The 23,146-nt window shown below is 38.4% G+C and overlaps 1 long non-coding RNA gene across 1 annotated transcript in view; it reads right to left on the reverse strand.

The window, feature by feature from the left end:
• The window catches only part of LOC146996835 (uncharacterized), a 107,688-nt gene that overhangs the window by 21,382 nt on the left and 63,160 nt on the right, over positions 1-23,146 (reverse strand). The gene's annotated exons all lie outside the window — the stretch shown is intronic.

Below are 23,146 nucleotides of genomic sequence, written 5' to 3' on the forward strand. Positions count from 1 at the left end.
TTTTTATCAACTAATAAATTTTTGTTGATAAAGTAAGAAGGAAACTTTAAAAAAATTTAATGCAACTTATAGCACTTAATGGAATTTTAAACCGGCATAGTTAACTAACAAAGGCCAGTAACAAATCGTTTTTTATAAAGTTTTTACTGCTAACTTTTCATGAAAAGTACAATCTAAAAAAGATTAGAAAAAAGAAGGCAAGTAACTACATGACCTTATCTATAAAAAAATTGCTTCTGTAAAAAATAAAAAAACTTTATAAGAAAAAATTTATTAGTTAATAATAAATATGAAACCAAAAATTATCCTTCTTTCCATCTTGCGCTCACAAATCATTATGGACATATCCATTTACAATTATTAAAGCCTGAAAAAAGCCACTTGTCTGCGATGTTATCGTCATGCGATGATTTGTAGATATTTTATATATTTTATATTTTACCACGATATTTTCGACGACGATGTTTTAAACTGCGAAGTTATTGAACCGCTTTATTTTCGACGACGATATTTTGTACCACGATGTTTTAGAAGTGCGATGTTTTCTCTTTTCGATGTTTTCTCCCACGATGATTTGTAGCACGACATTTTCGCTTTGCGTTGTTTTCTCCGCGACGTTTCCGTCCGCGATGTTTTTGCCGCGATGTTATCGGCGGACACCTGCGGGAGACCGTTATTTAGATCTTTCGGCCCGAACTAGGAATAACATTACTATGTCTCAGCTCATGGCAGGTCATTTAGTGGCAACAGGAACAAGAATCTCAGCTACTACAATGCGAAGACGCCTGTAAAATACAGTTCTGTATGCAAGATTGTAAGGATCTTAAGTTTTACTAACGTTTTTTTATTTTAAATCTTTACTATCACTTCTTATTTTCTACTTCCGGCCAGAATTAAAAGCTTTAACTTATTTATGCAAATTTGTCTTGCGAACGCTAAGCACTTAAGTTGTGGCTTTTTGCCAAGCAAAAGAGAGGAAGGAGTGATTAGGAACGGGCCGCTTGCCATTGCAGTTTTACTCGGTTGCTGGTTGCTTTCAAGGCCAGAGGTTTAATCCTCTTGATAATTTTAAACGTATCGTAGTGTTAACAGTTCTCTGTACTACATACAGCCAATCTTCAAGTAGACACTTGTTTATTAATCCAAAGTTAGTTTAGTTAGAATTTAGTTAATATTTTTATATTCTTACGTTCAGACCACAAGTGGTTGGTCTCTGTATTCCGAAGTCCGGAAATCATTGTAAAGAGGGAAAAATAAAGGGTTTCGTATACCCTTCCTGTGTATCTTGTCTACTTCCCACATTTATTGAACATAGCTTTAGTAAGCTCCCTGTTCCGAGTCAGGTCATTTAATGTAATTCAGAATGAAGAAGGGAGAAGTACGACGAATGCAAAGAGAGCCAGGAGAAATAACGGCAACTATAACCCGGCTCCCAAACGGAAGATCTACCCATCGGACAGGAGTCTACGCAGCAAATGTCGACGAATTGCGGAAGGAACACCAGCTGCGGAGGCAAAGAAACAAGGAAAATTTGAACAGCCAGCAACGAGATCCAAGCAGGAACGAGAGAGAAGTGTCCCGGTTCCGCCAAGACCAGCTGCCATCAAACGGCCAAAAGGCCACAGGCAGAGGCGAAAAAGAAGGTCTTCAAGGGTGACCGAACTGGAAGGAAAAGAAAGCTCTTAAAGGAAGGAACTGAAGGGCGAACCCGCACAAGAAGGAAGATAAACCAAACGCTAAACTCCGCTACCTTCCAGGACTGGGCAGAAAAAAGAATGTCCGAATATCACAAAGGTAAGTAAAACTTTATGTTACTTTGCAACCTTAAGTTAATCTTTCATTCTTACTGCAAGTGGCAGAATTCAAGACACCTGTACATAAACACATTCGTGTTTGGTGTTTTCTTTTACAACACATGTCGGAGAGCACGGGGAGAGATAATTAAATAAAGTCATGAATGAAATAAGAATGTTAAGAGAAATATAAATATTCATGTTACTTGCCATTTAATTGTGTAACATTTCATTAAACTAGTTTTCCTTCCAGATCTCTGGAAGGAAACAGATTTCAACTAAAAGCTCCTGTTTAGATGCAGTACAGATGGAAAGTAATTGTCCATGGAATTGATAATGTAAAAACGAATTTTTTTTAAAATTTCTAGTTTCTAGTGAGAAATGTTTGTAAAAGATTGCCCTCGCGTTAGATTCTAGAGCTAAAAGTTTTCAACAAGGTCGTTTTAGACCTCAGTTTCAAACTAATTAACTCTGGCGGGAAGTATCTAAGAATCTTAAGTTTTACTAACGTTTATTTTATTTTAAATCTTTACTATCACTTCTTATTTTCTACTTCCGGCCAGAATTAAAAGCTTTAACTTATTTATGCAAATTTGTCTTGCGAACGCCAAGTACTTAAGTTGTGGCTTTTTGCCAAGCAAGAGAGAGGAAGGAGTGATTAGGAGCGGGCCGCTTGCCATTGCAGTTTTACTCGGTTGCTGGTTGCCTTCAAGGCCAGAGGTTTAATCCTCTTGATAATTTTAAACATATCGTAGTGTTAACAGTTCTCTGTACTACAAACGGCCAATCTTCAAGTAGACACTTGTTTATTAATCCAAAGTTAGTTTAGTTAGAATTTAGTTAATATTTTTATATTCTTACGTTCAGACCACAAGTGGTTGGTCTCTGTATTCCGAAGTCCGGAAATCATTGTAAAGAGAGAAAAATAAAGGGTTTCGTATACCCTTCCTGTGTATCTTGTCTACTTCCCACATTTATTGAACATAGCTTTAGTAAGCTCCCTGTTCCGAGTCAGGTCATTTAATGTTCGCCAAGCAAGTAAGGAGGAACACTGAACCTGATAGTGGCGCCCGACGAAGAAGAATAAACATGGCCGAGTTTCAAGAAGAACCTGTGCTGCCTGCAGAAGCGGCTCAGAATCCAGAAATGCCAGCCGCCGCCCTGGAAGGATTTGGTTACATCGTCCAGACCATGCGCGCATCGATGAAACCAGAAGCAACATTTAATGGAAACTCACCGGTAACCAGTTTTTTGGAAAAATTGGAGGACCACTTCATGATGTATCCCGTGCATGAGTTCCAGAAAGTCACCTTAGCTACCAGCGCTTTGAGAGGCCAAGCGCTTAAATGGTTCAAATGTATAGGCAGAAGTCTCTTGGGTCAAGCAGGAAGTCCCACCTATACTTACGAAAATTTCAAGACTGCCCTAGTAAAAGCCTTCCCTGTCTAAAGGGATCGTGCGAAATTAGAAACGGAACTTTTCAGCATATACCAGAAACGAATTGAAAGTCTCTCAAGCTTTATTTTAAGAAACATTCACGTCTTCAAACTCTTGTATGGAAACCGTCCCGATCCTGAGATAATTCAAGTGATTTTGCCGAGGTTACTTCCCCAAGTACAAGAACAAGGAAAATTTGAACAGCCAGCAACGAGATCCAAGCAGGAACGAGAGAGAAGTGTCCCGGTTCCGCCAAGACCAGCTGCCATCAAACGGCCAAAAGGCCACAGGCAGAGGCGAAAAAGAAGGTCTTCAAGGGTGACCGAACTGGAAGGTAAAGAAAGCTCTTAGAGGAAGGAACTGAAGGGCGAACCCGCACAAGAAGGAAGATAAACCAAACGCTAAACTCCGCTACCTTCCAGGACTGGGCAGAAAAAAGAATGTCCGAATATCACAAAGGTAAGTAAAACTTTATGTTACTTTGCAACCTTAAGTTAATCTTTCATTCTTACTGCAAGTGGCAGAATTCAAGACACCTGTACATAAACACATTCGTGTTTGGTGTTTTCTTTTACAACACATGTCGGAGAGCACGGGGAGAGATAATTAAATAAAGTCATGAATGAAATAAGAATGTTAAGAGAAATATAAATATTCATGTTACTTGCCATTTAATTGTGTAACATTTCATTAAACTAGTTTTCCTTCCAGATCTCTGGAAGGAACCAGATTTCAACTAAAAGCTCTGAATTAAGGAATCCAACTACACAGGAAAAGTTATTTGAGCTAGCAATCCAGTTTAAAAGTAGAAGAACGGCGGACATTGAAAGAAGACGCCAGTATGAACAATGAAACCAATTTGGTGCGCCAAGACCACAGCAAAGTCAAGAACACGGCTACGGAAGCAAAGCGAATCAGTGGGCAAGGAAACCCGAGTATCCAAAAACAACCGGCGAACGCCGACAGTTCAATAGTAATCCAGGAAAAAAGTCTGAAGGCCAGTGGAAAAAGAAGGAAAGCACGGAAAGGAAAAAACAAGATTTAAACTAAAACGGATTTCTGCTGACGGGAGGGTGCGGAAATCCGAAGGCCAAGAAAACCCCTCTTCCTTCAAGTTAAATACAGTGATGGTGAAAAATTTGACTCTTCCAAAGATTGAAGTGTTGGTGAATAACATCCCAGCCACCGCAATCCTGGATACAGTCGCGCAGTGTTCCTGTGTGGCAGAAGATTTTTTTAGGAAGTATTTTCGGAAATACCGCATATATAATTCGGATAATACGACAGTGTTAGCTGCGCAGGGAGAAAGGTGCAAGTGCATAGGTAAATTACCGCTATACGTTCGTATCACGGACGAACAAGTAAAGATCATGTTTTTTATAGAAAAGAATCTGCAAGCATATATCACCTTAGGGATAGATTTTCTTTCAGAGGCAGAAGCAACACTGGATTTTAACGAAGCGTCCCTTAAGCTGACGATGAAACCAGTTCGAAAAGGGAAAACAGAACCACCAATGTTATACCTTGACCACCTGCCTAAGGAAGAGCAACAAAAAATCCGACAAGTGGTAAGTGAATTTTTTTCGTTATTTAGTGATATTCCAGGATTTACTCAAGTTACTAACCATAGTATCGACACCGGAGATTCACTGCCAGTTCGCCACAAACCATACCGGTATGATAAGAATAAAGAAAAAAATATAGAGTGGCACATTAGAGATATGTTACGTAAAAAGATCATAACGCCCATCTCATGTAGTTATGCTAGCCCGGTTGTTTTATGTAAGAAAAACAATGACTATCCAGTAACACATCCAAAAAGGTGGCGTTTTGCGATTGACTATCGTAAATTAAACTCCATGACTAAATATCCGGTATATCCGTTACCTATTATTGAAGAAATTCTAAGGAACATAACTTCTACCAAATACATGACGACTTTAGACTTAACGACTGGTTATTTTCAAATAGGGGTTAGACCGGAAGATGTGCCTAAGACTGCTTTTATAACCAAGTCTGGCACTTATGCATTCCTGCGTATGCCGTTTGGCCTTTCAGGGGCACCGGCAACATTTCAGCGATGTATGGACATTGTGCTAAGGCCTGTTCTTGGAAAGTCCACATTTATCTATTTAGACGATATCATTATTACTAGTGATAATCTGGACCAACATGTACAGGATTTAAGACAGGTGTCTTCATTATTAAATGAGGCCGGTCTAAAAGTTAATGTCGAAAAGTGCAAATTTGCAGCCCCTGAATTAAAATACTTAGGTTACAAAACATCTCAGAAAGGAATCGAGACAGACGAATCAAAAATAATCGCTGTGCAAAAGTATCCGCCACCAAATACGACGAAGAAGCTCTCTTCTTTTCTAGGACATTGTTCATATTATAAGTCCTTTATAAAAGATTTTGCATCTATTGCTGAACCATTGTTAAAATTAAAAAGGAAAAAGGCAAGATTCTCGTGGACGGCCGAAGCCAATAGTGCTTTCGAAAAATTAAAGCAAGCATTAACGCAAGCCCCTGTTTTGAAATTTCTTGAAAATGATGAGAATTTAGAAATTTCAGCGGATGCTTCGGATTATGCGGTAGCAGCGGTACTTTCGCAAAATCAGCAGCGCGTGGCATTTTTTAGTCGAACTTTAAATCAAACACAAAGAAATTATTCCGCGACCGAGAGAGAGGCACTTGCAGTTCTGTTAGCAGTGAAAAAGTTCCGATTCTATTTTGGAACGGCGCCAATAACAGTGTATTCTGATCATGAGGCGGTAACTAGATTGTACTCAGGGAAAACCTTATCCCCAACGTTAATAAGATGGGCACTCATGTTACAAGAGTATAATCTGGTAATCAAGCACACCCCCGGAAAAGAAAATATCGTAGCAAATGCCCTATCCAGAATAAAAATAGATGAAGAAGGTAATACTGTAAAGGTGGCAATGCTCACAGCATGTACAATAAATTCCCGAGAAACTGTAATAACCGAACTGAGTAAGGATCCTGAATTTAGAAACATTTATGAGTACTTAAAGGATCCTGAAAATTTTAGCCACCAAGATATTGTGGCGATAAGAAATAGGGCGGCCCATTACGAACTAATAGATGGTCTATTATTTTATACAAAATCTACAAATTCCAACAACGAATTTCGACCTGTTATCCCAGCTAGTCTTAGATTAAATATCCTGAAGGAGTTACACGACTGCCCTTTAGCTTCTCATGCTGGTATTCGAAAAACTATCCAACGCGTACGCGAAGCAGTCTATTTTCCTGAACTGCAAAAGTTAACGAGGGCGTATGTCCAGTCCTGCCCAACATGTGAAGCAGTTAATTATATTAATTTCCCCCGGCCGGGTTTCTAAATAGCATTAAATCCGAATTTCCAAATGAAATAATTGGCATCGATTTATTGGGCCCTTTCCCAAAAAGTCAGTTAAATAAAAGTCGGTATCTCCTTGTTATGGTTGATCATTTTAGTAAGTGGACCGAAATTTTTCCCTTAAAACGAGCCTCCGCGAAATTAGTTACTGATTCTATTTTAAATAAATATATTTTAAAATACGGGGCGCCCCTAAAAGTTATATCGGATAATGGTCCTCAATTTGTAAGTAATATATTTGAAGACATGTGCCAAAAACTGGGCATACGTCATTTAAAAATGGTCCCGTATCGGCCGCAATCAAATATAGCGGAACGGGTCAATAGAAATATAGTGAAAATTATCCGTAGTTATGTTAAAAATTTTCATAAAAGCTGGGATAATTATGTCAATGAATTAGCTTTCGCCCTTAGGACCGCAAAACATGATACAACGGGAAAAACTCCTGCTGAGTTATTTTTAGGCAGAAATATTATAACGCCGTTAGATAAATTATTTTATGTTCAACAAAGAGCCCCAGAATTTAAAATGGGTGATATAGAAAAATTAATTAAAGAAGCAAAAAAGAACACTGATATAGCACAGAGAAAACTGAAACTGTATTACGATATGAAACGACGGGGAATAACTTATAAAGTAGGAGATGAAGTATTAAAAATTAAGCATTCACTTTCTTCAGCACCAGAAGATAAAACCGCCAAATTGTTTCCACGATTTGAAGGACCATATATCATAGAAAAAATAACTCAGGCTGTAGTGGTGTTAAAAGCCAGGAATGGTGAAACATGCTCCGCAAACATTGACCAGATAAAACCGTTCTATGACCGTAATAAAATGCAAATATTTAAAGATCTTTTGCAGGATCCGGCACGGCAGGCACAGCAGGCACTGCAGGCACAAGCTCCAGAGGTGGAACAACGACAATCACAAGCGCAAGCCATTAGGAGGCAGGAGCAATTGAAAAGAAAGTTTCCCCGTGGGAAAATTGAAGGTTACAAGAAAAAGAAGCCGTTCCACCGACCAGAAAAGAGAGCGCACGACCACCCCCATAATGAAGAAGGGAGAAGTACGACGAATGCAAAGAGAGCCAGGAGAAATAACGGCAACTATAACCCGGCTCCCAAACGGAAGATCTACCCATCGGACAGGAGTCTACGCAGCAAATGTCGACAAATTGCGGAAGGAACACCAGCTGCGGAGGCAAAGAAACAAGGAAAATTTGAACAGCCAGCAACGAGATCCAAGCAAGAACGAGAGAGAAGTGTCCCGGTTCCGCCAAGACCAGCTGCCATCAAACGGCCAAAAGGCCACAGGCAGAGGCGAAAAAGAAGGTCTTCAAGGGTGACCGAACTGGAAGGAAAAGAAAGCTCTTAGAGGAAGGAACTGAAGGGCGAACCCGCACAAGAAGGAAGATAAACCAAACGCTAAACTCCGCTACCTTCCAGGACTGGGCAGAAAAAAGAATGTCCGAATATCACAAAGATAAGTAAAACTTTATGTTACTTTGCAACCTTAAGTTAATCTCTCATTCTTACTGCAAGTGGCAGAATTCAAGACACCTGTACATAAACACATTCGTGTTTGGTGTTTTCTTTTACAACACATGTCGGAGAGCACGGGGAGAGATAATTAAATAAAGTCATGAATGAAATAAGAATGTTAAGAGAAATATAAATATTCATGTTACTTGCCATTTAATTGTGTAACATTTCATTAAACTAGTTTTCCTTCCAGATCTCTGGAAGGAACCAGATTTCAACTAAAAGCTCCTGTTTAGATGCAGTACAGATGAAAAGTAATTGTCCATGGAATTGATAATGTAAAAACGAATTTTTTTTAAAATTTCTAGTTTCTAGTGAGAAATGTTTGTAAAAGATTGCCCTCGCGTTAGATTCTAGAGCTAAAAGTTTTCAACAAGGTCGTTTTAGACCTCAGTTTCAAACTAATTAACTCTGGCGGGAAGTATGTAAGGATCTTAAGTTTTACTAACGTTTATTTTATTTTAAATCTTTACTATCACTTCTTATTTTCTACTTCCGGCCAGAATTAAAAGCTTTAACTTTTTTTTGCAAATTTGTCTTGCGAACGCCAAGTACTTAAGTTGTGGCTTTTTGCCAAGCAAGAGAGAGGAAGGAGTGATTAGGAGCGGGCCGCTTGCCATTGCAGTTTTACTCGGTTGCTGGTTGCCTTCAAGGCCAGAAGTTTAATCCTCTTGATAATTTTAAACATATCGTAGTGTTAACAGTTCTCTGTACTACAAACGGCCAATCTTCAAGTAGACACTTGTTTATTAATCCAAAGTTAGTTTAGTTAGAATTTAGTTAATATTTTTATATTCTTACGTTCAGACCACAAGTGGTTGGTCACTGTATTCCGAAGTCCGGAAATCATTGTAAAGAGAGAAAAATAAAGGGTTTCGTATACCCTTCCTGTGTATCTTGTCTACTTCCCACATTTATTGAACATAGCTTTAGTAAGCTCCCTGTTCTGAGTCAGGTCATTTAATGTTCCCCAAGCAAGTAAGGAGGAACACTGAACCTGATAAGATGACCAGTTGTTTGTGTCCGCTTGAACCGAGGACACAGAGGTGCCCGTATATGTTGGGCTAGAAAACACGTCTCCTGGGCCAGTCAACAATATGAGACTGTCCTTTTCAGAGGCGAGTCCACTTTGGAGATTGATTCAGGTCGTCAGCTGATCTGGAAGGAGCAACGCACCAGATACAACCAATTCCACATTGTAGAAAGGTACAGTTACAGAGGTGGTGGAATGGTAGTTTGTGCTGGAATCACTCTCGGTAGTCACATTGACCTGTATGTGATGGAGCGGATGGAATGGCCTGCTCAATCCCCAAACTTCAATCCGATACAGCATCTTTGGAGCTACCTTGGGAGACAGTTTGATGCTTTAAATCCTTTTCCAAGGAGCTTGAAAAAGGATCGTTCAAGCTCCTTGGTCCAAGTATCTGGCCGCTGCTTCCCATTTCACTGACCGATAACTTAATTGATAGCATGGAACGTCGCTGCCACCAATGTATTGCAGCTAGGGATGAAGTCGTATTAGAACACATTTTTGTAATGTTACCACCCCATCGTTCCTAAACAACTGCGATATACTGTTTCTCCAAGACTGGATTTCTCTGTCAAGCGTGTACATTTTTCTTGTAATTCATGTTTACGTTGAACTTTAGAAACATTCTACGTCGAATTTATTAAAGAACTGTTAGTGAACATGTCCTCTGAATTTTTTGTTTCGATGTTGCTTCATTCTCAAATTAGACACAAAAAAACATGCTGTTCCTTAACATTTGGAGGCCAGTGTATTGTTGTGTGTTGGCCGAAATCGCTATGCAAACCCTGGGTTGTGACACAGGGTTGGTATGAACTTCTATAAATCAAGTTTTAACAAGAATATGAATTTTAATAAGATGAAAACCTTAACAGTTGCATATTTTTACAGTATGGGACTTGGATATATTTAGTCCAGTAATTTCAGGATTTTGTTACAGGAAAATTCTCTATCGCATTATAGGCGAGGAATGATCGTTTTTAGGAGGCAAACATGCCTACAGCTCTAAACAGGAAAGTTTTTCTCTCTTCTCAGGAAACCACCATATATATCTCCCTGTGTTTACTTGCGCTGAACTCCCAGGGGGTAAGATTATTTCACTCATACATAACAAAGTGTCCATCTCCTGACCCTGATGAAAAGACTTCTTTTACCTCTGTCCACTGGAGTGTCCCTCGAGGCTGCAACCGGAATCGTGAACAAAAGCTCAGGATTTCACAGATCACCACAGATATGAAACTATTGCACTCTGAAATCACTTACTCTCGACAAAGAACTTTTATGCCACTTTATCACAACTCCTTCCCTCATAGAAGAATTTTTCTACACTATGGAAGGGAAAATTCGAAGTACTTTTCACAACTTTCAGAACAAAAGTGGTAACCATTTAAGTGATAATAGAGAAGCCAGTTACTTTAACCTGCTTTTATTTCTAGATAACATCACCTTGAGACGGATAAACATAAAAGCAAACATACAAAAAAATTTTAAACTTCTCCTATTGTCCGCCTTACAAAAGTATATTTCTCAACTTTTACAAAATACCAATACTTAAGATAAAACATTTAATTCTAATCATTTTGATACAGAAACACAGGATGCAAACAATTTTGAATTAAAAAGTGGTTCCATAACACTACAAAACTTATTTTCAACAACATCATTAATTTTCAGTACACAAGGAAACATGCTCTCTTTTTTTTCCAGTGACATTGTATGACACTAGTGACATTCAATCACTAGACTAAGGCACGATTTGATCCCATCATTTTGTTTTAAAAAATCAGCGGATTATGAATCGTCTGGATCTTGAATTTTTGTCCATCTAAATAATGATTGAGTTTCTTTAATCCATAAATAATGGCCACTAGCTCTCTTTCAATGGTGCTATAATTTCCCTCCGCTTTTAAAAACCTTTTGCTAAGATACAGTATAGGGTGTTTCTCCCCATCTTGAATTTGAGATAACACAATACCTGCACCATATATGCTGGTATCTGTCTGCACAATAAATTATTCAGAATAATCTGGTGCAAATAAAACCGGATTTTTTACCAATTTGGCCTTAAGTTCGTTGAAAGCCACGTCACACTCTTTTGTTCAAATCACTTTTTTATTCTTTCCCTTTAAAGCGTCTATCAGAGGTACCGCAATACGTGCGTAGTCTTTTATGTACCTTGCGTAGTAGCATACAATACCAAGGTAGCTACGTATCTGTGTTTTAGTAGTAGGTGTCGGAAAATCTCGGATTGCTTTAATTTTGGTCTCACTAGGCGACCTTTTCCCAGACCCTACTTCATGACCCAGAAATTTCACATTGTCTTGGGTAAATTTACATTTCGAGGGCTTAACAGTCAATTTAGCCTCCTGAAAGCGACCTAAAACCACATCCAAATCCTTCATATGCCTGACCCAAGTCGGCGAATAGACTGCAATGTCGTCAATATACGGTAGAACAAAATTGTCCAAACCTCCTAAAACTTGAGCGATCAATTACAAAAATAGAAAGGCGTATTTAAAAGCCCAAACATCGTTTTCTTCGGGATGAAAGAACCAAAAGGCGTCACAAGTGCGGCATACCTCTGTGCACGTTCTGTGAGTGGTATCTGGAAGTATCCTTTGATTAGATACATGACTGTGATAAATGGAGCTGCGCTGAACATTTTTACAACATCTTAAATATTGGAAAGAGGGGAAAATTCTGTCATAGTTTTTGAATTTAATTTTCTGTAGTCTATACAAGGACGAGGATCTTTTCCTGGGACCTCTACTAAGATCAAAGGAGATGCATAATCAAGCTGTCGGACTTCTATGACTCCTAACTCAAGCAACCGCCTAATTTCCTCCTTTAAGATGTCGGTTTGTCTCGCCGATATTGGGTAAGGCCTGACTCTAACCGGAGTCTCATCCAACAATTCAATGTCCATTTCGACCAAAGACGTACAACCGGGGTCGGACGAAAACACCGCTCCATACTTCCCTATAACTTCCTGGAATTTTCCTATTTCCTCTGTCGAAGCACTTTCTTCTAGCTTACTATCTCCAACTGTTTTCCAAAAGCCTACCCGAGTTGGATCAGCCAAGGGTTGGTGTTGGTGTATTTAACTATGGCAAAGCACACTAGGAACAGCCAAGGGATAAAGAATATTCACTTCTCCCTCGATATCTTCCATGACCTCCTCCATCACCAGATTCACAAACTCGGAACGCTGATGATAAGGTTTCATCAAATTGACATGATAAATAGCGTCACTGTTACGCTTACCCGGAATCTCTACCGTATAATTGGTTTCAGAAATCACACTAGTTACTTTACCTGGCCCTATCCAGTTTACAACCATTTTGTGTGATTTACACGTGGCTAAAACAAGCACGAGATCTCTGACCTTAAACCTTCTCGTAACAGCGTTGCGATCATACCAGAGTTTCCTTTTACTCTGACACTCTTTCATCCTCTCTACAGTCAGCTCTTGACACTTCTTTAATTTGTTTACCAAGTCCTGAACACACTCGACCACAGTGGGGTCTGAACTTTCTTCCTCTAGACAGTTTTCATACACGATCGTATGGGGAGTTCTCAAATTTTTTCTATCTACTAACTCGCAGGGGCTAAAACCTGTCCTCTCATGGCTAACAGTACTGAGGGCGAACAAAGCACATGGCAAACATTCTTCCCAGTCCTTTCCGCTTTCCAAGCACAAAGCCTTCAATACCCTTTTCAAGGTGGAATGCAACCTTTCAACAGAATTGCTTTGAGGGTGACACACAGAAGAATGATACAACTTAATTTCGAATTTGCTAAAAAACTCAGATGTAAGTTCACTGGTAAACGATCTACCCAAATCACATTGAATTTCCTTAGGGTAACCTGATCTAGAAAAGATTTCTGTCAAGGCTTAAATCAAACTTTTGGAGCTTAAATTCTGTACAGGAACGGCATCTGGATATTTGGAAGCAACACAAATAGACGTAATTAAGTTTTATTTTCATGTGAACTAGGGATCAGACGTCCTACTGCATCAGTGTTTAATCTGCTATACACTTCTGATATAACGGGCACAATCTTCATTGGGGCTTTCTTTTTATCCCTATTGTGACCTACATGCTGACAAATATCGCACCTGCTCACAAATTCTTCAATTTCCTGGTAACAACTTGGTCAGAAATAGTGTGTCAAAACTCTATCCTTTGATTTTGTTACCCCTAAATGACCAGAGATTTCCTCGTGGCATAACTTCAAGATCCCTTTCCTAAAAGCCAGAGGCACACACAGCTGAAGCTTATCTTCCCCTTTTTTAGAACCTGCCACTCTGAATAGTCTCTCCTTTACAATTTATAGACTCTTTTTCATTTTCATTTCCCCTTTCTTCCAGAGGGCCAATAAACTAGAGCATGTTTTTTGTGCTTCCAAGAATTCTGCTGGCGAAACATCCTCAAGGATGTTTATTGTGTCTGAATATTGAGAGTGCCCACAGTTCTCACAGTTCTTGCCATATTTTATTTCCCAATTCTTCAATTTTGTCCTTTAAGGAAGATTTTGGCCATGAGATCTTGATAATTTTCTTTGCTGGGATAGTAATTGAAACTTTAGCAAGAGAAATCTGCTGTTTCATTTCTTGCTTCTGAACTGATGACTGGAGTTTCAATGGCCTCCTCCGTATTACTTGTTAACTTCCCTTCTTCTCAAAGCTCATTATTCACAACACTTTCACTTTCTATCTCTTCCTCCTCTTCCGATCTGGAATGTAAGTCTTCCTGTCTACGAGTTTCCACAGCATTCAAAAGAACCTGCTGTTTCCTAATTTCCTCTATCAACTGTACAGTTTTATTTCCTAAGAAATAGTACTCTTTATCTAATTCTACAGGAGTAACATCTGCCTTTGTGGTGAGAACCCCGCTCTCTGTTCTAACCCCTCCTCGTATCTCTCATCAAAGCCTCATACCTGTCGCATTTGTCTGATAAAATAGAAGCTGTTTTAAATTCTTCCCAATTGTATAAGTAATGCTCTCTTATTTCTAGAGGAACTCGCCGCTTAATTTGCTCGGTGAGCATAAGTTCCTTAAGACTTTCAAAATCCTGAACTTGATCTATACCAAAGCAATTCTCTAAATACACTCTCAATTCATACACTAAATCCACACATAACATCCCGTTCTTTCTAGAATGTTCTTCAAATTTTGTTTTTAGAGCCAAAGAACTGAGCTTGAATCTATGCATGAGTAATTTCTTAACATGCTGATGATCATCCCCTTTATCTGCTGGTTCTTTTACTATTAGCTGAGCTACATCATGCGGTAATAAAGGAATTAATTGCGATAAACCCAGTTGATCTCATTAATGTTCTACTTTTGAGCCTGTTTCTCAAATGGCATAAAGAATAATGAAATATCTATACTACTCGGTTCAAAACGCGGTACTAGATCTTTCAAATTAACCCTTTTCTCTCTAGGTTAATCAAATGTCGAAACCGTGGAAGCTAAACTATTAGTCTCAACAAAATTCATCAGTTTTAACTTCTCTAAGTCAAAAACTCGCTCCCGTTCTCGTTCTGCTCTCTCTTGTTCACGTTCTGCTCTCTGTTGTTTCCGCTCCCGCTCTGCTCTCTCTTGTTCACGTTCCCGCTCTGCTTTCTCGTGTTCATATTCCGCTCTACTCTCTCTTTTTCGGTTATTTCTTCTGCTTTTTTCTGCTGAGCCATAGCCCAAATTCTCCCAGCGTATTCTTTCGCCGCTTTTTCTTCATAGACCTTGGCATTAAGAATAGTCTGCCTAATTTCTCCAACTTTATTTGCCTGAGACACATTTGTATCAAACTCCTCCGCTAACTCCAATAGCAGAGCTTTAGTAAATTTCCTCATAAACTCTCCCATTATGGAAAACTAAAGCAAAATAACCTACCCCAATATGCAAAAACAACAACAGGTCTATTTCTCCAAAACTGAGGAATATCCTAATAATTCTAAACACTAATTGCCTTATAACACTTAATTATCTCTAACTAATTCACCTATGCATACATACAAAACATAAATCACAAAAGCTAAATAAGATGCAAATTTTCCTGCAATATCTCAACTATACAAATATTGTCTTCTAACACCGAAATGATTTGAAAACTAAATTTTCCGTTACAATACTTCATACAATTTAAACAGTTACTAGAGCGATAGAATAACCAGTTAAATTTCAATAGCAAAGGTAACCACAAGAATAACTTTCAATAGTCACAAGAAAATTTTGATCCAGAATAACAGAGCTATATCCAAAATCAATTTAGTCTCGAGTAACTGGCATAACGTCTCCAAAATCACAAAAATTGTACTCCCCAATTTGAAGACGCCTTAGATGACTCTCCTAGCACTAACCTGGATCCACTAACTCTTCCGAGAAATTTCACTATTTTGCGGCACTAGATCACGCTTCCTCTGGCGTTCCTTTCTGACACACAGTCACTTTCTGAAGAGGGTGACCACGCGAACTGTCCTTGCACGCAAAATTAGATCGCTCTTGTGCAGAGAAGAAAGTCTTGACTTCTCACATAAAGTCCTTTAGATTACTGTCTTTTCTGGAACTTCCATTCAGCGATCCGGAACACTCACACGACCAGATGCACGGAAATCAACGCATGATGTTAACTGAAGTTTACAGGCGAAAAGTCTGTTCCTAAATTTACTCTCAGGAACAATCCTAACCGCTTTAACCATCAATTTTAATATTACTGCTATGGTGTAGTAGCCGAAACCGCTGCGTAAACCCTGGGATCGGAGCGAACTTCTAACTCAAGTTTTAACAAGAACATGAATTTTAATAAGATGAAAACCTTAACAGTTGCATATCTTTACAGTATGGGACTTGGATATATTTAGTCCAGTAATTTCAATTTTAATAATTGTATTAATTGTTACAGGAAAGATACTCTATCGCATTATACACGAGGAATGATCGTTTTTAGCAGGCCAACATGCCCATAGCTCTAAACAGGAAAGTTTTTCTCTCTTCTCAGGAAACCACCATATATATCTCCTTGTGTTTACTTGCGCTGAACTCCCAGGGGGTAAGATTATTTCACTCATACATAACAAAATGTCCGTCTCCTGACCCTGATGAAAAGACTTCTTTTACCTCTTTGTCCACTGGAGTGACCCTCGAGGCTGCAACCGAAATGTTAGCAAAGGTACAGGATTTCACCACAGGTATGAAACTATTGCATTCTGAAATCCCTCATCCTCGACAAAGAACTTTTATGTCACCTTATCGCAGTATATATACAGGGTGATTATAATTAAAGTTTAAGTTTCAAAACGCTATAAAAAAAGAACCACTCATGGAAATGACGTCAAATTTGAAAGGAATGTTATTGAAGAAGGCGGAAAGCGTATGGCAGAAGAAAAAATTTAGTTTCAAAAGTTAGCAACAGATGGCACTGCAAGCGGAAGAAGACATAAATTAAAATTTTAGTTAAATTTCAGTGTTATAAAGCCGCCAGGTACCAGGCTGTTCCTCATTTCGCGTCTCAGACGTTCGCCATGGGTGTTTCACTGAAGGATCGCGTCTGCTGGTAAAGCTGTATTACAAGAATGATGATTGTGCAAGAGTAGCTCTGCAAAAATTCAGGACACTGAAGGGTATAAAAGAAGGCGTTGGTCCAATGAGTGTCGTAGGTATAAAGAAAATGATGCAAAAATTCGAAACGACAGGTTCGTTTGATGTGCAATCTGGTAGAGGGAGAAAACGAGTGCATTCGACGGTAGTTGAAGAAGTGGCCACAGCATTACAAGAGGGGTCGGCCGGTGGTGTGCAACCGTGCAGTGCACGAGAAATTGCCTGAACATTGGACAGGCCTACGAGCGCGGTGCTGAAAATTGTACGAAACATCCTGCAATGCTATCCGTACAAAATTGGCCATGTGCAGGAGTTGCTTCCGTCTGACTTGACAGCTAGGGAGACGTTTGCGTTAGAATTCCTGGCTCGCATGGAAGTGGATAATGAATGGCCGTGGAAAATTGTGTGGACAGATGAAGCCCATTTCCATCTGATAGGATACGTGAATACCCAGAATTGTCGAATATGGGCAACAGAAAATCCACTGGCAACGCACCCCGTACCACTTCATCCTGAAAAGGTCACGGTATGGTGTGGCTTTACGGCATCATTCATCCTACAACCATATTTTCTCGAGCAGACGGGTGCTTCCGGTCCTGTTATCGCAACCGTCACTGGTCAGAGGTATGCATCGATTTTGCGCAACCACGTGATTCCAGCTCTGCAACAGCGTAGACGTGTGGATGAAATCATTTTATGCAAGATGGCGCTCCTCCGCACATTGCACATCCCGTGAAGCAGCTGCTGAGGCGCCATTTCGGAAATGCTCGAATTATCAGCCGTCATTTCCCTACAGCCTGGCCGTCCCGATCGCCTGATCTTACTCCGTGTGATTTCTGGCTGAGGGGATATCTGAAGGATGTTGTGTTCCGTGCTCCAACTGCAAATTTAGCGGAATTAAAGGCACGCATTTCGCAACACATTCTGAACATCACCCCGGAGACACTGCGATCCGTTGTGGAACATGCTGTTTGTCGCTTTCAACTTGTTGCACACAACGGTGGACACCATATTGAACATGTTTTGCGCCAGTCTCGCGACACTTCCGAACTGCTTTGATGAATGGTTCTTATGCGGTATGTCGCCGCAAAACTCTTGAAACCGATTTGTTCCTTTCGATGTGATATGTACAGTCATGCAAATAAAATTATTCAACAATTCTAATTTGTCAATGCGTTTTAATGTGTAACTTCCACCTTAGCCGTTGTTTTACGAATCATTTCTCGTTTCTCGTCGTGATTTTCCCGCTTACAGCGCCATCTGTTGCTAACTTTTGAAACTAAATTTTTTCTTCTGCCATACGCTTTCCGCCTTCTTCAATAACATTCCTTTCAAATTTCACATCATTTTCATCAGTGGTTCTTTTTTTATAGCGTTTTGAAACTTAAACTTTAATTATAATCACCCTGTATATATATATATATATATAGTTACAAATGCAGATAATCTGATATTGTTATTTGCGGATGTGAAGTAAAGATTTTAGAAAATTAGGAAAAGATATTTTAGAGAAGGACAGAACTGGATAATTTGGTTCTGATATCAGTTGGATTTGAACAAAATATCTAAAGTAATGACTTTCTCAAAAGAAAATAATGGAACAAGTGAATAATAAACGACAGCACAGAACACTATAACGGTAAGCGAACAATTATAGATAGAAGCAAATGAGAACAATTTGCTGTTGAAGAAATTTATCGTTTGGTTACCTCAATTCCCTCGTAACTGCAATAGAAACTAAACTACTGAACTATTATAGATAGATGCAAATGAAGATGCCCAAACGTCTTCTTTTGAAAATATGTGTCGATCAGGCACATTCATTACCCAGCTAGCTACAATAGAACTACGTTACATTAGAATAGCTATATCAGAACGATACCTAAAATAGAAACGAACTAGAGTAGTAAGTAGAGGTACTCAGGAGCTCAAAGGATGCCGCCGTTACATAATAGAACAATGGGTGACGCAACGGGGGCGTGGCCTCCGCCATCTTGGATTTCTCTGGAAGGGATGACACCGGCGGAGTCTAGCGCTGTACCGCTCGGCTAAGCCCTTCATGTTATCAAACCTGATATTTTTCCGTTTGGAGCGAAAATCCCCATGACGTCAAAAGGCTGGAGGAAAAGGCAAACGTCATCTCTTTTACGTTGCAACATGCCGAACCCGATTCACGCTTTCTACATCTGCCCTGGCGAACGTATACAATCTTAACAACCAATCAGCATTTCGCTAATAATATCTATCTTATTTCAGCCAATGTTTTCATTTTTCATTTTATTCTTACTATTTTTTTAAGTTATTAGTTAATTTATTAATTTTTTATTTCATTTTTTTCCCTTTCCCAAACATAAATTTTATTTTTAAATTTCGCAAATTGACGTTTACTTCCACAAAAGTGAATTTAAATTTTCTTTTTACTTTTTATCTTGCAAAGTTTATTTTTTTATATTTAATTTTTTTTTTGGTTTTACAAAAGTAATATTTATTTTTACGAATTGAATTTTCCTTTTCACTTTTTTATTTTGCAAAAGTTTTTTTTTCCAAAATTTTTTTCCTTTTGTATTTTTACTTTACTTTATTTAAATTTTTTGTTTAACTTTCTTTTTGGTTTTACAAAAATAACATTTTTATTTACGAATTGAATTTTTCCTTTTCACTTTTTTTATTTTGCAAAAGTTTTTTTTTTTTTTTTTTTTTCAAAAATTTATTCCTTTTCGTATTTTTACTTTACTTTATTTTAATTTTTTGTTTAAACTTTTCTTTGGTTTTAGAAAAGTAATATTTATTTTTACAAATTTAATTTTCCTTTCAGCTTTTTATTTAAAAAAAATGTGTTACTACATTTTTAACTTAATTTTTTTACAAAAGTAATATTTAGTTTCATAATTTTAATTTTTTTGAGTTTTTTGTTTATACAAAAGCAGTTTTTTGTTTTTTCCCTTATGCATTTTACTTCCTAAAATAAATTTCATTTTTCCCCCTTTCCTTTAAAAATGTTTTTTGTTACATTTTTATTTTACCCTTAACTTTTTCCTCTTGTTTTAAATACAATACGATGTTACATTTCCATTTCTCCAAAAGTAAACTTACCTACATTTCTCTGTCTTTGAAATTTTAAGCTGGAATTTACACGCATATAACTTCACTAGATAATATTTTCTGTAACATTAAGCCAATATACACAATGCTCTTTCTATATAGTTTAACTGGAATACTACATTTCTTTCGTTTTTACTACTAAGTTGGAGATACTCAGAACTATTCCTTCTAATGCATTGTACTAACTATTAACTGTATTAACGTTTTGGCCAACTATACAAAACTTTGTTGATTCCCTTTTACACGTCTTACTTTTATTCAAAGGATTCACCAAACTATGTCTGACAAATGTAATTTTTACACTTTCCATTTACACATTTACCCATATATTTAACTTATAAAACATATTCATGCTGTATTTCTGATTCCTTTTTCACATAATAAATACAGACTTACACATGTTTCTTTATTGTAAGACCTACTGACTTTAAGCAAATCTTATAAGGAGCAATAAATTTTCATGGTATGAAGCCCACTCAAACCAATGCATGGAGCATTTCTACCCAGTTAAGTTTAGATACGTACCTATAGTACTTCATTTCTTCTTATTTTACTCTACAGACATTTATACATATATATTCAGAATACTCCCTTTTATTCAGTAAAATTCATTGATACTACTGTAAGGATCTTAAGTTTTACTAACGTTTATTTTATTTTAAATCTTTACTATCACTTCTTATTTTCTACTTCCGGCCAGAATTATAAGCGTGAAGGTATTTATGCAAAGTTTGTCTGGCGAACGCCAAGTATTTAAGTTGTGGCTTTTTGCCAAGCAAGAGAGAGGAAGCAGTGAGTGGAAGCAGGCCGCTTACCTTAGAAGTTACGCAGTTGCTTGTTGCCTTATAGGCCAGAGGTTTTAATCCTTTTGATAAAATTTAAACGTATTGTAGTGTTCACAGTTCTCTGTACTACATACGCTTCCTGTTAATATAAGGCCAATCTTCCACGTTTATTAGTTTAAAGTTAAATGAGAGTTTAGTTCTATTTTTATATTTTACGTTAGACCCCAAGTAGCGGGTCAGTGTATTCCGAAGTACGGAAGTTATTGTATATAGAGAAAAATAAAGGGTTTTGTATACCCTTCGTATGTATCCTGTCTACTTACCACAATTAGTGAACATAGCTTTAGTAAGCTCTCTGTTCCGAGTCAGGTCCTTGTATGTTCCCGAAGTAGGTAAGAAGGAACATTGACCCTGATAGTGGCGCCTAACGAAGAAGAATAACCATGGCCGAGTTTCAAGAAGAACCTGTGCTACCTGCAGAAACGGCTCAGAATCCAGAAATGCCAGCTGCCGCTCTGGAAGGATTTGGTTACATCGTCCAGACCATGCGCGCTTCGATGAAACCAGAAGCAACATTTAATGGAAACTCACCGGTAACCAGTTTTTTGGAAAAATTGGATGACCACTTCATGCTCTACCCATTGCACGAGTTTCAAAAAGTTATCTTAGCTACCAGCGCTTTGAGGGGCCAAGCACTTAACTGGTTCAAGTGTATAGGCAGAAGTCTCTTGGGTCAAGCAGGAAGTCCCACCTATACTTACGAGAATTTCAAGACTGCCCTACGAAAAGGCTTCCCTGTTCTAAGGGATCGTGCGAAATTAGAAATGGAACTTTTCAGTATATATCAGCAAAGAATCGATAATCTCTGAAGCTTTATTTTAAAAAAAAATTCACGTGTTCAAGCTCTTGTATGGAAACCGTCCGGATCCTGAAATAATTCAAGTGATTTTGCCGAGGTTACTGCCCCAAGTGCAAGACTTTATTGAATTAGGAAATCCGACTACACTGGAAAAGTTATTTGAGCTAGCAATCCAGTTTGAATGTAGAAGAACGGCGGACGTCGAAAGAAGACGCCAATATCAACAGCGAAACCAATTTGGTACGCCAAGACTACAGCAAACTCAAGCACACGGCTACGGAGGCAAAGCGAATCAGTGGGCAAGGAAACCCGAGCACTCAAAAACAGCCGGCGAACGTCAACAGTTCAATAGCAATCCAGGAAAAAAGTCTCAAGGCCAATGGAAAAAGAAGGAAAGCACAGAAACGAAAAAGGATTTAAACTAAAACGGATTTCTGCTGACGGGAGGGTGCGGAAATCCGAAGGTCACGAAAACCCCTCTTCCTACAAGTTAAATACAGTAATGGTGAAAAATCTGACTCTTCCGATGATTGAAGTCTTGGTGAATAATATCCCAGCCACTGCACTCCTGGATACAGGCGCGCAGTGTTCCTGTGTGGCAGAAGATTTTTTTAGGAAGTATTTTCGGAAATACCGCATATATAATTCGGATAATACGACAGTGTTAGCGGCGCAAGGAGAACTATGTAAGCGTATAGGTAAAGTACCGCTATATATCCGTATCAAGGACGAACAAGTAAAGGTGATGTTTTTTATAGTAAAGAATCTGCAAGCACATGTAATTTTAGGAATAGATTTTCTTTCAGAAGCACAAGCAACGCTAGAATTTAATGAAGCGTCCCTTAAGCTGACAATGAAACCAGTTCGTGCAGAAAAGGCTGAACCGCCGATGTTGAAACTTGACCAACTCCCTAATGACGAGCAAGGAAAAATCCGACAAGTGGTAAGTGAATTTGCTTCGTTATTTAGTGATATTCCAGGATTTACTCAAGTTACTAAGCATAGTATTGACACCGGAGATGCAATGCCAGTTCGTCAAAAACCATACCGGTATGATAAGAATAAGGAAAAAATTATAGAATGGCATATTACCGATATGCTACGTAAAAAGATCATAACGCCCATCTCAAGTAGTTATGCTAGCCCGGTGGTTTTATGTAAGAAAAATAATGACTATCATTTGGAACATCCAAAAAGGTGGAGATTCGCTATTGATTACCGTAAATTAAACTCCATAACTAAATATCCGGTATATCCGTTACCGATCATTGAAGAAATTTTAAGGAACATAAAATCAACCAAATTTATGACGACTTTAGACTTAACGACTGGTTATTTTCAAATAGGGGTTAGGCCTGAGGACGTGCCTAAGACTGCTTTCATAACCAAGTCTGGCACTTACGCATTTTTGCGTATGCCGTTTGGCCTTTCAGGGGCCCCGGCAACATTTCAGCGATGCATGGACATTGTCTTAAGACCTGTTCTTGGAAAGTCCACATTTATCTATTTAGACGATATCATTATTACTAGTGATAATCTCGACCAACATGTACAGGATTTAAGACAGGTGTTTTCTTTATTAAATGAAGTCGGTCTAAAAGTTAATGTCGAAACGT

This window comes from Stegodyphus dumicola, chromosome 6, assembly GCF_044657685.1.
Source record: "Stegodyphus dumicola isolate Sdum_Otavi_A_Nest chromosome 6, ASM4465768v1".
In the NCBI taxonomy this organism is placed as follows: domain Eukaryota; kingdom Metazoa; phylum Arthropoda; class Arachnida; order Araneae; family Eresidae; genus Stegodyphus; species Stegodyphus dumicola.